The 15,974-nt window shown below is 31.5% G+C and overlaps 1 long non-coding RNA gene across 1 annotated transcript; it reads left to right on the forward strand.

Annotated features, from left to right (window-relative positions):
* Positions 1-2,215: 2,215 nt before the first annotated feature.
* Positions 2,216-15,739, forward strand: LOC145270549 (uncharacterized). The gene is made up of 2 exons (XR_013865435.1): positions 2,216-2,308; positions 11,564-15,739. It is a non-coding gene; the product is annotated as an uncharacterized LOC145270549 (long non-coding RNA).
* The last annotated feature ends 235 nt before the right edge of the window (positions 15,740-15,974 follow it).

The raw sequence follows: 15,974 nt of genomic DNA on the forward strand, positions 1-15,974 counted from the left end.
TAGGGGTGTCAAAAATTCCTACAAAAATGCTGATATACCTATAGCACTAATAATTTATTTTTTTAAAGGGATAATCAGTTGCTTACCATGAAACACTGTTTCGGGGATTTAATATATATATATATATATATATATATATATATATATATATATATATATATATATATATATATATATAGATAGATAGATAGATAGATAGATAGATAGATAGATAGATATTAGAAAAAAACACGAATATTTTTAGAGTGAAAATAAAGTTCAAAATCAATTCAATTAAAAGTCGTTTAGGTAAATGTTTCGTTTAGGTCCACCTCCACAATTTTCTTTAAAATGACGACATTTCTAGGTTTTCGACTATCCTGAATACGAAAATCGCATTGAAATGTTGCAGAGATAAGTAGTTATCAAGATAGAAAAAATGCATTATGCACGGTAATTTTGGCGGCCATTTTTTTTCTAAGTTCTAAAGTTCTAAAGAATATGTTTTCATTTTAGTTTGTAGAATTGTTTGCGCATGTACTAATGTATCCATGCGCATGCGAAGGGTTAATAAATAGGTCTCGCAAAATTACTTGTTTCTGTAAAAGTTAAATGACATTTTCGTCTTCGCATAATGGTAAATATAGTAGAGGCAGAAATTTAAAGAAATTTGTGGAGAATACTCGGACAATATTACAATTATTTACAACGGGCGTGTTTATTTACGCACGCAGTTGTATTCATACGTGTGCCTAGATTAAACACCCGCGAAAACAAATACACTCGCATGCATGACGGATATTTGAGATGAAATAGAAAGCATTTAAAACTACTTGACAATATAAAGGAATGATGCAGATAATTTGCAAAGTAACTGCGTATTTCTTGTGGTGGCGATATTTTCCTAATAGTTCAAGTTAACGATTAACAACGAAACCAAGAATTTTTCATCATACTCGCAAAATTTCATAATTGTAAAGGTAAGTGCATTTCTTCTCTATTTTATTTAACGTAATTTTCTTTGAAATGACGACTTATAGTTTCGATTATGCTGGATACGTACATTTTTTTTGTGGGGGGGGAGGGGGGGCATTGTCAATATCATAAAAGTGGATCATTCTCGAGGATGGGGGGGAGTACTTGGTTTTTTTCCTTCGTGTAAAATTCTGATTGCTTAGGGCGCGCGTATGCGCGTAAAAAATGGCCGCCAAAATTACCGTGCATAATGCATTTTTTTTCTATCTTGATAACTACTTATCTCTGCAACATTTCAATGCGAGTTTCGTATTCAGCATAGTCGAAAACCTATAAATGTCGTCATTTTAAAGAAAATTGTGTAGGTGGGCCTAAACGAAACATTTGCCGTAGTGTACTTACAAGAGTTACGTTCCAAGATTAACTATTACAAAATATAAATAAATAACGATAATTATAAAAGTTTTTTTTTTTTTAATAGTTGTCCAGTTTTCATGCGTCTTGTCTCTTTGTTTTGTCTCTTAAACAGTTATCTTCCTTGGCCACACATATTTCTCATAGAGTTTCCCCTGACTCGACACCGGTAGGTTGACCGGTGCTTTTGCTCCCTAATTGTATCTATTTAATATGCCTCCCCACGGGACAGAGTTAGACACCAGGGTCGTTTTTTAATGTGGAGAAAAGGTACAAAAATAAAAATTGTCTCAGTCGTGAAGGATTTCTTCCACCGAAAGAGAACAAGAAAATGAAGTGCAGCATCTACACTTTGATCTTGAAAAGGCTAAGAAAGGGGTTCCTTTCTACCCCCACATGTCTTTGTCTTTTATCTTCTGTTGTCCTTCGCCGTTTTGAATTAATATGTATATTATTTTTATTTTATTGTTACAAATTACGATGCTTTATTTATATAAAAAAGCAAAAATAAAGTCTTGCGATTTTTTATTTACTACTGAAAATTATAACTTTAGTAAAGGTATTTTTTGTTTAAACGAAATAATTAAGTTCCACTAAGATTTAAATCCGCGATCATCATTTGATAAATACTGAAAATTACATTAAAATTTGTACATTTCCTGATTTTTGGTGATTTTTTTAAGTAAAGGGAGGGGTCAAAATGTTTATACATTTTGAGCATTGACATTCATTTTGCCCGTACCTATATTATATCCCTTAGTTTAGTCCCTTCAACAGTTATCTCCTTGGGCCGGACATTTTTCATATAAAGTTTTTTTTTGACTCGACACCGGCAGGTTGACCGGTGGTTTATTCCCTAGTTGTAGCCAGCAGACTTTCTCCCCGCACATGTCTTCGTCTTTTATCTTCTGTTGTCCTTCGCCGTTTTAAGCCATCTCCGGTAAGAAACATTATATATCTCCTTTTTAAAGACACTTTTTAATACTTTTACCGTTATTTTCTTTATATTATTTCATCTTAACTCTGAACTTTGTTTATTTTCTTTACCCACATATATCCGACCTCCCCCCCAAAATTACTTTTAGCTGTGTTGTTCATTTCCTTACGCATACGACTCACCATTTAGCCTTTTATAACTTTTCGTTTCTTATCTTTTCTCTTTGTGTTCTCAACATTTATTTTTGTTTGTTTTGTTTCATCAGTTGTTTTTTGTTTTTTTTTTACCGTATCACACTTTTATTTTGCTAAATATATGTTTTTGCTTGTTTGTTTGTTTTGTTTCTTTCAATTTTGTTGTTGTTGTTTTACCGTGTGTTAATTAAAAGGATTAAACATATAAACAAATCGAACTTACATAATAACTTCCGGTGAATGCCGGAAAAATACCCAGTAAGTAAACCGTTATTTGTATTTTTAAACTAAATATTTTATCGTAGTCTATTTTTATTTATGTTTTTGTCATTTCATTTAACTTAATATGAAAATGGGGGTTTGTATTACTGTACACATAGATTCGAAAAAGTTGTCAAAAAACAAATATATAACAAATAAATGTTATCAAAGGCAAGATAAGTTACTTTTCTACCAAACTGGATGTATTTTTTGTGTTTTTATTCAATGTAACATATTTATTCAGCTCGAAAAACATACAATGTTGACCGATAGCAGTATCAGAATTTTTGTAGGAATTTTTGACACCCCTAACACGAAACTGCGAATACAATATAAAAATCTCGTAATTTCTCTGTTAAAAGTGGGTTATTTATTTTCTTTATGGATTATACTTCCAAAATAAACTATTACAGTTGTTTTAAAAGTAATAAAAATATTTTTTTTTAAACAGTAATGAATTTTCCGAACTCAATATTTTTCAATTTTTAAACTCAATATTTTTAAATTTTTAAATTTTAAAAATCTATCAAAATTTTTCTATTGATTCTATTTTTACGATATTTTCAGGGTCAATGTGAAATTTTATGTTCTTTCCAATAAACCGAATATAATATTTTAGACAAACGTTTTTTTTTAAATTCACGCCCCCCCCCCAAGTGTCACCCATTTTCAACTTTCTCTTAAAAAGTAAATAATTAATTTATGTCGTGGAGTTTTATATATCACAAATTGAAGAGAAAAGGTCAATAAATAATATATTCAAATTTAAAACAAAAAAAAAATCGCTTTTTTAGAAATTTACCAGTAAAGTCCGAAGTTTAAAACCTTATTTTATAAGAACACATTGTTTCTTTTTGTCTTTTTTTTTTTTAATGAAACCTTGGTCCTTGGTCCTTTAATTGAAAAAAAAATTAGGGCTTGAATTACATTTTTCGAGGAGTTATAAGCTTAGAAGATAGGGGGTCGAATAATTCACGCCTCTCATTTTGAAATGTCTATTAAAAAGTAAATAATTAATTTATGTCGTGGAGTTTTATATATCACAAATTGAAGAGAAAAGGTCAATAAATAATATATTCAAATTTAAAACAAAAAAAAAAATCCCTTTTTTAGAAATTTACCTGTAAAGTCCGAAGATTAAAACCTTTTTTTAAAAAAAAAAACACATTGTTTTGTTTTTGTTTTTTTTTTAATAAAACCTTGGTCCTTGCTCCTTTAATTGAAAAAAAAAAAATTAGGGCTTGAATTACATTTTTCGAGGAGTTATAAGCTTGGAAAGATGGGGTGGAATTATTCACTATTTTCACGAAATTTGTGACAGTGCTAGTTGACCGATGTATTGGAAAATTCAAGATGGCGTCTCCGTCTCACACCCTTTTTAACACCGTAAGTATGGAAAAAAGGTGTTATAAATAAAAAAAACTAGACAAAATACTATTAAAAACCCGCCGAATATATGTCAACCTATGTCACGGTAACATATATTGAGCGAGTTTTTAACAGTATTCTAACCGTTTTTTTTTTATTTATAACACCTTTTCCCAAACTTACCGTGTTAAAGAGAGAATCAGACGCCATCTTGAATGTTCCAATACATCGGTAAACACTGTATGGTTTTCGAGCTGAATAAACATGTTACATTGAATAAAGACACGAAAAATATATCCAGTTTTGTAGAAAAGTAACTTATCTTGCCTTTGATAACATTTGTTTGTTATATATTTGTTTTTTGACAACTTTTTCGAATCTATGTGTACAATAATACAAACCCGAAAATGGATAATAAACTTTAAATATCAATTATTGAATTGATTTTATTATTTCCTTTCCTTTAAAAACTCAGTTTTATTTTTATGGACACATGTGTCCAGTGACACCGATATGATGACTAAATTCGCAAATTATTGTCTTTTTAAATTAAAAATAATGCATGAATTTCCGTTTGCTTTTTTATATAAAAATAAAACATTGTAGATGTTAAAATTAAAAATATTTTTAATATTTCAGGAATATTACGATAAGCAGTATGCATTCAATATTTTCACAAAAATAATATAATTGTAAAAATATTTAATATGGTTTTAATGATAAAAATTATCAGAAATATTTCGCTTACATGGTTTAATGACCGTTTTTCTCTCAGAAAATATTCACATTCATTTCAAGCCACGCGTTACACTCTGTTCATAAAAATCAATAATCTTAAACTTCATGTTATTCTCACGAGATCCTCATTTAACTAAGCCTGCATAATGAACACTCGTTACAAGAAAACATTTACATTTGAACGATTTGAATTAATATTCCTAACACGTAAATAAATGTTATTTCATCTTAATACAGTGATTTCGAGTTGTTTGTCAAGTGTCGTTATTTGCGGGGGTTATTTCTATATTTTTATTTCATGTATGTGAGGATGTGCTTTGGTGAAAACCTTCTATTAATCGACGATCTTGTTAAATTTATTTGTAACGGTCCTGCAATTGCTGTACTACTTTCGACTTCAGGAAATTCATGCACCTCTGTCCTAAAAATTGATAGATCCCAATTATGAATGTGTGAACACATAGTCACACATGTAGAAGTTAGTGACTCCACAGTCAGTTTTTACAAATTGGTACCACTTCCATGAGTTCTATAGGGTCAGAATTGAAAAAAAATCGTTATACATTTTATGCATTAATCTTAGTTTAATTTTAATCAGTTCATATGTGTGTCACGTTTGTACAGTGGTAACGTCACAAGCTTTGAATACTAGTTTTGATTTTGGTTTCGATTCTAGCTGATGACACTCTAATACTTTTTTTTTGACTTTTGGGCTTCTTTAGAAATAATGCGCGATGCATTGGCTTTTGTTTTGATTGTGTGGAGCTAGATCTATGACTAAACTCTCACTTTGGGGGAAGGAGCTAATAAAACTTTTTTTTAAATTCAATATCTTAAGACTTTACTTTACTAATTATCTTTGACGCCACCATGAAAACATTGTTCATTAAAACATTTTTCCAAGTGTATGTGCGCACTTGCACATACAAAAATGGTCATCACTGATAACATAAGGAATGATACGTATCTGTATACAGATTATACTTTATTTTTTGTTCATTTCAATTAAAAGTCAAATATGAACAGATAAAATAATAGAAAACAAATAAGATATACTTTGTTACATTAAATTTAACTTAAAGTGTTAATAAAAACAAAATGGATGCAGTTTAACGTCTTGCCCAGAACCTTTTTTTCAATATATAGAAATTTATATACATACATATACGTGAAAAATTATTCAGTTGAATCTCCAACAAGTTTTGAAGAAAAACCCTTTAACTATATTCTTATTGCGGGTTTCGTGAATACATTAGCGATATTTTGTTCTGATGATCTGAAATTCAAAATAATAGATTCCCTTTGCACCTCGGTTATTATGAAATGGTATTTTATATCTATATATGCTTAGATCTTTGGTTGATTATCGTGTTCTGTGCAAAGACTATACTGGCTTGATTATCACAATTAATTACTACGGGGTTTGATTATCACAATTAATTACTACGGGGCTTTTAGATAATTCTGGCTCTAAAATAGTCTAGGATATTTTTAAGGTAGAGTGCTTCTGGGTCCTGTGTGTGATTGCAATAAATTCTGCTTCACACGTAGAGAAATATACAATATGTTGCTTTTTAGATTTCCATGAATAATAGGCCCATTTTCTGATAGTCTGGAACAATATCCAGATATACTTTTTCGGTCTTCGTCGTTTCTACAATCTGAATCTGAAAATCCTTCTAACCTAAGCGGATCTTTTTGATTTTCTAAATACTAAGTTCTGTTCTTTAGTTTCTTTTAAATAACGAAGGACTTGTTTAGCTCTGTTTAAATCCTTCATTGTCGATCTTGATAATTTTTGTGACAGCTTTGTTACTGCATAGAATATATCAGGTCTCCTCGCAGTCATTAAATATACAAGACGTTCTATGATTTGTCGGTATAATTTATCGTCTATTATTTCAGATTCTGTATGTATATTTTTATTAATATTATTTTTATTAATATTATTTCGACCGGTTTAGAGTGTTTCTTGCACTCTTCCATTCCAAATTAGAATAGCATTTTGTCAATGTATCTCGATTGATTCATCATTACAATTTCTTTCCTTTGAGTAAATTCTATTCCCAAAAACCATGATATTTTTGCCAAGATCGGTCATTTTGAATCTTTTACTTAATTTGTTCTTAAGATTGGTGAACGTTATGTTACAATTTGATGCGATTTAAATATCATCGACTCAAAAAACCAAAATCAGTAGTTTATTGTCTTTGTGTTGGGTATATAAACAGGGGTCTGCAGCGCATTGTCTAAATTGTTGTTTAATCATATAATCATGAAATACTGTGTTCCAACACAGAGCACTCTGCTTTCGATCATATAATGAGTTGTTGCTTTAGACCGAACAATTGATTGTTAAGTCGCCACATTATAAATCCCACTGGAGGCGTAATATAAATTTCACAGTCTATTTGGGCATTCAAATAAGCATTTTCTACATCTATTTGATGAATGTTTAGGTAATATTGCGATCCGATTTGCAATAATATTCAGATTGTCGTTAGGTTTGTGGTCGGTGAAAATGTGGAAATATATTTTATACCATAAATCCGGGAGTATCCTCTAGCAACAAATCTAGCTTTGTACTGTTCAACGCCTGATTCTGTAGTCTTTTTTGTAAAGACCCATCTGGTAGAAATAATATTTTCGGTCAAAGCATCCATTTCTTTTTTCATGGCTATTTCCATTCGTCATAATGTTCTAAATTAATTGCTTCATTAAAGCTTTTGGGCGTGTTTTCCATGGAATAGCAATAGTCAATTTGATAATCTTTCATATTGTTGACCTAAAAAAAATCGGATTTTTTTAAATTTTATTTTTCTCTGGAAAAATACTTACTTAGCTGGACTGTTTTTATCGTATCCAACAAATATACCTCTATGGGTTTTAATATTTAATTTACTCTTTTTATCTATATATGCGAAACAAGTTGAACCAAATACATGCATTCGGGGTTTTAGATAGTGTTTTGTTTAAGCACCTGTTGCATATATAGGCAGCCGCCATAAGTGAGTACGTCGAGAGGCTTTTGAGGAGTTTTAGTTGCTAGCAGGGTATGTAAAAAGTAAACAATTATTAAACCTGAATGGTCATCTACAAAATTCAACACATATCTATAATATTCTCTGGCCATCGGCTCCATAGGCCCGTTCAAAACACAATGTACCAGTGATAGGATATTCTTGGCTTTTTTGTCTGGTATCTTGTATTGATAGTTTGTCAGTTTTCCTTGCGTACAAACGTCGCAGTTAAAGTATTTTGATGTTTGTATTTTCATTCCATCAACCACAGTCGGCAACTTTTTGATACCAGGAATAGTGCAGTGTCCAAGAATTTTATGCCATGTTTGTAGATCATGGCAGGCGGTTTTCAATGGAGCTATGCTATTTAAATAATATAGTCTTCCATTTTCTTTAATGTTGAATACAGTTCCATTCGGGTACACCAGTTTTGATTTGTTGAGGCTAAAGTTTATATTTGCACCTTGTTTAATTGCAGCTTGTACACAAAATATATATTTTTTTAATTTCGGGATTAGAAGAGCGTTTTCTAGAATACAGAAACATAGTTCACCTTTATTGTTCCCTACCGAGACTTTAGCATCGCCTCTTTTCAAAAAGATATCATTTACTCGACTGCCGTCAGCAAGTTCTACAACATGATATTGTGACTTAAAGTGGGGATCAAAATTGATAAAATCAGCTTCCTTTCTAATCGCATGTGCCGTTGCACCACAATCGACAAGAAAATTATTATTGTTTGTTGAAGCATTAAACATACATGAAAATAAGAATATATGTTCGCCTTTTAATAGAGTCGCCATTTTATGTCCTGTATCTACATTGGAAACTCTTGTGATTAGGTCGTCCACAATTATAGCAAATAATTTTTGTACTCTACTTAGGAGAAAAATTGTTTTTGGCAAAGTTCCGTTTTTTATTCCCGGCATGGGTATAATTTAATTTTGGTGTTTTTATGTGTGCATTTTTAAATTTCATGATGTTTGTAGATTCGTTTTTTTTCTGTGATCATTTTTTTCAGTGTCCTCGTAACTTCTGAGTGCTACCTTGAATTGGCTAAAAGTCATGGGTTTTTCTTTCTGGGTTATTACGGTGGTAAATAGCTTGAAATCACTTGGTAATCCCTTCAGGACCATAGAAATTAACAGACTGTCGCTAATAACTTCTTCAGATATTTTAAAGAATTTGCAGTCGTTTCAGTTCTTATAATATAATCAGTAATAGTTTCAGCTTCTATTCGTTTTAGAGAGGTCAGTTCAGTATATAAAGAAATAATTTTGTGTTTTCCTTTCTATAAATAATGCTCTCTCAATATGTTCAATGCTTTGCAGCCATCATCCAAGGCTTCTCTCATTACCAGTGATAGACTTCGATCATCTAAGCACAGTATTGATTCTGCAAAGACAGTTGCGTTCTTTTCAATGAAGTCGGGGTCGTTTCTGTTTTCAGGTTGTGTTTGAAGTACTTTGTGTAGCTTTTGAATTCGTAGATATGCTAGAAATTTCACTTGCCACAATTCGAATTTTGATTCGAATCCATCGAAATAAAGGTGCACGCTGGGTCCATACACTCTAGAAATGTAAGCCATGTTTAGTTTCAGAAGAGTTACGATGGGTCCTTGTTCTACACAAGTCCTACGAGATGACTATTTCGCAGTAGATAGTTTTCGAGTTAGAATCCACAGAGCAAAGGATTCTTCCCATGTTGACACTAAGAAAACATGCTAAATTGCTATAGAAAATAGCAATTCTGGTTTGTGATTGGTTGGTAGCAGAACGTGAATTATTTCGATTCGTCAGTTCCTAGCAGCATCGTTTATAAATAGAGTCTTCCAACTGTGTGGGATCATACCCGATTACATTAAAAAAAATATTGTAACAAGTATCAAAACTTCAATTCTCACAATGTATATTATGTAAAGAAAGTTACAATCTGTTTCCTACAACACTGAACAAAAGCAATATGTACTAATAACAATACATATCAAAAATAGCTTATGAATGTTGCTGTCATGTTATGTGGATAACAGTTTGTACACCATACATGAAGGACTTGTCAGAAAAAATTGAAAGAATCTGTAATCCATAAAACGTCAGGATAGTATTCAGGAGTTGTTCGACTCGCCAAAACATGCTGTGCATGTAAAGCTGCTTAGGAAAAAATCATGACAAGAGATTCCATGTAATGTAGAAAATTATACAAATGTAAGCCACGTCATTCACTAACAGTAAAAATTAAAAAAAACATTGAAAAGCTGTGATACGTCATTCACTAACAGTAAAAATTAAAAAAAAACATTGAAACGCTGTAATATGTCACTAACTAACAGTAAAAATTAAAAAAAAACATTGAAAAGCTGTAATATTTCATTCACTAACAGTAAAAATTAAAAGAAAAACATTGAAACGCTGTAATATGTCATTCACTAACAGTAAAAATTAAAAAAAACACATTGAAAAGCTGTAATATGTCATTCACTAACAGTAAAAATTTAAAAAGCATTGAAAAGCTGTAATATGTTGAAAGATATAAAAATGAGTTATGGAAAAGGAAACCATCTACATTTATAGGATGAAGTGAAAATTATAGATGGAGAAGAATAGTGAAGACTGGCTTTAGAAAAACAGCACATGCATATAATATGGAGTAATAAATAGTGATAAATAGTAGTAAAATTCAGTTGTAAGTTACATACTCCTGAACGTTGAGGTTTAAATATTGATATTGAAAATATAGTTTCAAATTATGTATAACTTTTAATCAGTCATCGCTAACAACACACAGCATGCTACTCTCATATATTAAATAAATGCAATTGTAAGTTACTCTTGAATGTGGAAGTTTCAATCCTTTTTGAGATTGAAAATAGAATTTCAACTTATGTAGGACTTTAAAATAGAACCTTTTTAGTACATCAGAGTATCATGGTCTTGTGCTTTAAGCGATGACTGGAACAATGGCCAAAACAACAAACTCTTCCAAATTATACCTATACTTAAAAAATTATTAAATCCCAGTAAACCATGCTAAGTATACTAGGTCACAAAGCTTATACAGTGAAACACTTTTTACTTGACGGCTATGATCTCACACAATTCCGGAAACACTGCTACGAGGCCACAAACTCAAAAGAAAACTCTAAAACAATTCTAAATTTCCTAAAACTAGCAAACCTTTACCATATAACCATTCCCAAACATTATACAAACATACCCAGAGAAAATCGATTCTAAAAGTATTTAAAAATTTAAACCATTATAGACGGCATTAAATGACCTAAAGACGGTCGATATGCTGGTTAAATAAACAAACGAACATTAGAATTTTGTATAGAGTTCTGTGTTCAAGAGAAAGATGCCAAGTTCTACAAAATACACCTAAATAAAATCGAAGGTAACATAGAAACGTTGGGAAAATCCCACCCAAGATGAGAACAGTATTCTGAAGAATCAAAATATGTATAATCAATCCTAATCTCTAAAATTAATAAAATTTAAAAATTTTAGTTAAATATTTGAAAGTAGAAAAATAATTTTGTTAACAAACTAGTATTGATTAAAACTATAGTGATTTTATTTTGAATTCAATTAATAATAAATTCATATTCATAAAATTAACATAATAAGTTCAATTTAACTAAATTAACGCTATTTTTTTAATTTATTTTATATTTTCAGAATTCGCAACACTGAAAAGAAATAAATGAAGAAGGATCTTACATCATTGGTGAATTAAATAAGTTTATAATAATATAATTTATTCTTGTGAATTTTCTAAAGTTGAAATTTATTAGCATATCTTAGCATACGTTTCATTGCATATAATTTTTGTGGAATTAGATCCGAGCAAATATGGGAGACAAACCTCATTCTTGTGAAGTATGTGATTATTCATTTGCATTGAAGTCAAATTTGTTTCATCACATGAAAACACATACGAGAGAGAAACCACATTCTTGTGAAGTATGTGGTTCTTCTTTTGCACGGAAGTCAAATTTAATGACTCATATGAAAAGACATACAGGAGACAAACCATATTCTTGTGAAGTATGTGGTGCTTCTTTTGCATGGAAGTCAAGTTTGATGAGTCATGTAAAAACACATACGGGAGAGAAACCACATTCTTGTGACGCATGTGGTTCTTCGTTTGCATGGAAGTCAAATTTATTGAGCCATATGAGAACGCATACGGGAGAGAAACCACATACTTGTGAAGTATGTGGTTCATCTTTTGCATGGAAGTCAAATTTATTGACTCATATGAGAACACATACGGGAGAGAAACCATATTTTTGTGAAGTATGTGGCTCCTCTTTTGCACAGACGTCACATTTGTTGCATCATATAAAAACACATACCGGAGAAAAACTACATTCATGTGACGTATGTGGTTCTTTTTTTGCACGGAAGTCAAGTTTGTTGAGTCATATGATAACACATACAGGAGAGAAACCGCATTCTTGTGAAGTATGTGGTTCTTCTTTTGCATGGAAGTCAACTTTCTTGAATCATATGAAAACACATATGGGAGACAAACCACATTCATGTGAAATATGTGGTTCTTCTTTTGCACAGAATTCAAATTTGTTGAATCATATGAAAACACATACGGGAGAGAAACCACATTCTTGTGAAGTATGCGGTTCTTCTTTTGCACGGAATTCAAATTTGTTGAATCATATGAAAATACATACAGGACACAAATCACATTCATGTGAAGTATGCGGTTCTTCTTTTACACAGAAGTCAAATTTGTTAAGTCATATGAAAACACATACGGGAGAGAAACCACATTCTTGTGAAGTATGTGGTTCTTGTTTTGCATGGAAGTCAAATTTGTTACGTCATATGAAAACACATATGGAAGACTGACATAGTGATATTGGAGAAAGTGGCAACCCTAGTGGAAGCAAGCGTCCCAAATTTTAATGGCCTTACCAGAGCGGAGAGGAAGAAAATAACAAAATGCCAAAGATTTATGTATGACATTAAAAGGAACTGGAATCTTTATAGGCTATCAATCATATTAGTTTGTATAGGAGCAACCGGGCTTATGAAGAAGAATTTCAAAAACTATCTGGCCAATATACCTGATGAACCAAGTGTAAAAGAAATAAACACAATATCATTTAAAGAGACAGTTAGAATCTTAAAAAGGTGTCTTGGTTGGAGTAACTAAACTAATTGGAGAATTTTTGTCATCCCGTAGAATGTCCCATCCCCAGGAAAATTTATAAGAAAATAGAAACAAGAGACAAACCACATTCTTGTGAAGTACGTGGTTCCTTTGGACAGAAACCAGATTTATTGCGTCATATGCTAACATATATGGGAAACAATATCTGATGATTTTGCAAAATCCATACCTCCAACCCGACAACCTCTATCACATAGTAAGCCAACTATTTTGCACAAGCCTGTCTTACAAATATGACAGAATCAGAAAACAAATCTGCTACGGAAATCACCAACACGAGTCCAGAACTTTCATTACAGAAAATTGGACAAATGAGCATGACAAATATTTCCTGGATTTATTCACTCAGGACTTTATAAATAAGGAAGGCTTAAAAGAGTATAGTGCCATTGACTGGCTTAAAAGAGTATAGTGCTACTATTATGAGGAAAAAATTATAATGACTGCTCACGATCAAATTTTATGCCCAATGCTTCTAATAAGATAAAGGATCTCAGCATGACAAGTGTGGTTCGTGCAACAGAGAAGTTAGTTTGAGCCATTTGACATTTGCTAGAGGATGGCTACTATATAATGCAATACAAGGGATTGTGTAAACATATCCACATCATCTGTAAAATATTGAATATTGAATGCTCTAGCAAGTCCTGGAAACAGCAGTTGGACATATCATACACCATCGACTCTGACTCTACGATTCATTCAGCTACATGCTTAGAAAACTGAGCAATTAAAGCTGACATAATAAAATACGACCATAAGGAGAAAATCAAATTTAGAAGTAAATATTTGGATAAACAGTGACAAATATAACGAAATACCAGGGTTTTATGTACGACATAGAAAAGAAACTGTAATCTTTAGAAAATCTGTATTTTAGTAATTATAGGAGGAACTTAAATCAGACAAAGCTATTTTAAACAGTACCTCGCAAATATACCTGGTGAAGCAATTGCAAGAGAGGTTCAAACAATTCCTCAAAAAGAGACAAACATTTTAAATTATTTGCCGGTTGAAATGTATGAGATGAAGTATGGATGCGTCATCAGCCCTTAAATAAAATAATTGAATAAAAAACAAACCTCATTCCTGTGAAGTATGTGATTGCTTGCATAGACGTAACATTTGCTGTGTAATGTGGAAAAATACAACTCTGAACTAATTGTTGTTCGAAATTAGTTAAGTGTAATGCAGTGTTCAGTTGTCTTATTTGAAATTATGCACACCACAGGAAACTTTTGATGAAATTGAAACAATGTCACATCATATTCTTATAAAAAGTCATTGTGAATTCCAATATGTCATGAAATCTGTAGCAGCAGCACCTAGACTTGGTTGCCCTCCATCTGGCATTGATTAGGTAACTCTCAGCCATGGTGAGGCTACTTTTTTTAAAGATCAATGCTTGATTATTCGCCTAAAAGGTCAGTATTAGTGCAAGGTCTGTTGAAATTAGCTGATGAATTTCTAGGTTGCTCACAACTTTCCAGAAACAAATATGCGTCGATTACCATACTGTACCGAAGCAATAGTCACTCTAGGGTGTTAAACCGGTATTTACATCTACAGGAGCTTATTATTGTCACATATTGTTTTTGTAAAACATTGCCATTATAACTTCAAATATGTCATGAAATCTGTAGCAGCAGGCCCTAGATCTGGTTGCCCTCCATGAGTCAATTTTCAGCCATAGTGAGGCTATCTTTTATGAAGACAAGACTATTCGCCAAATCACCAAAATGTTAAGGTTAGTGCAGGGTCTGTTGAAAAGATTTGACGGATTCCTAGGTTGCTGACAACTTCCCAGAAGCAAAAACGCATTGACTCCCATACTATACCGAAGCAAGATTCACTCTAGATGTGTTAAACCAGCTTCCACGATTTACAGAAGCTTATTATGCTTCAGTTTTCTGGAAATATATGTAAACTATAAAAATCATTTACAGGAGCTTATGCCTTAATTTTCAGGAAATTAAATATGGTTATGAAAATCAAGAGGCGGGGCCTGATCAGCAAATATCCCCCTGAAAAATATCACTCCGATCCACAATACACTATGTGTGAAATCAGAAGCGCAGACCATGGAATTCTTCTCCATACACTTTTCAATACCTTGTGCCGTCTGATTTTTACTTCCGATTTTTAGCTCAGCAAGCCAAAAATTTGTTTTTGAAAGCGTTTTCCAGATGATATATCTTGATTCCTGAGTTTCTGCATTTTCTACAAAAACTCCCGATATGCATTAAACGATGCTAGAAATATGAAACTCTGTGAGGTGCTTATCTAGAAAAAACTAATAACTGTGCTAATTTTCATTGTTCTATTTATATGAGAAATTAAACCATTTTAACATCAACAAAACCGGCCGCATGACGCTCTTATTCAAGTCACCAGTGATATGACATCACATTTGGTGTCAAATTATTTCTTAATTTCTTTCTTTTGTTAAAGGAGCGACACCGTGAAATAAAGTTAACAAATGTTAGAATTGACATTTTCATTAATTTAACTTTGGATTAAAAAGTTTTATTCTGCATTTTTTTTTCCATGTACACGTAATTTGGGATAAAAATTGTCTTTCATTTTCCCAATGAACATTGCTATATTAGTTGAGGAAGAATAAATTGTGCATATTTATTATAAAAGAAAAAAATTAAGCATTAATTTATATTGCGGCCACCAGTTACCAATTATTAATTAAAAACGTAAACAAAATATTTTAAAATAAAAAATTGAAGAAATCAAAATGTTATAACAAAACATGTTTTTATCTTTATAAAAAGTCGTGTTTGATACAGAAAGCAAAGTAATCACAAAACTTAGAGATGTATAAGTTAATATGTTCATAGTGTGAATAATATGCACATGTAAGTAATATATGGCATTGTGTAT

Source organism: Euprymna scolopes, chromosome 46, assembly GCF_053919585.1.
Source record: "Euprymna scolopes isolate OS-2025 chromosome 46, ASM5391958v1, whole genome shotgun sequence".
Lineage (NCBI taxonomy): Eukaryota > Metazoa > Mollusca > Cephalopoda > Sepiida > Sepiolidae > Euprymna > Euprymna scolopes.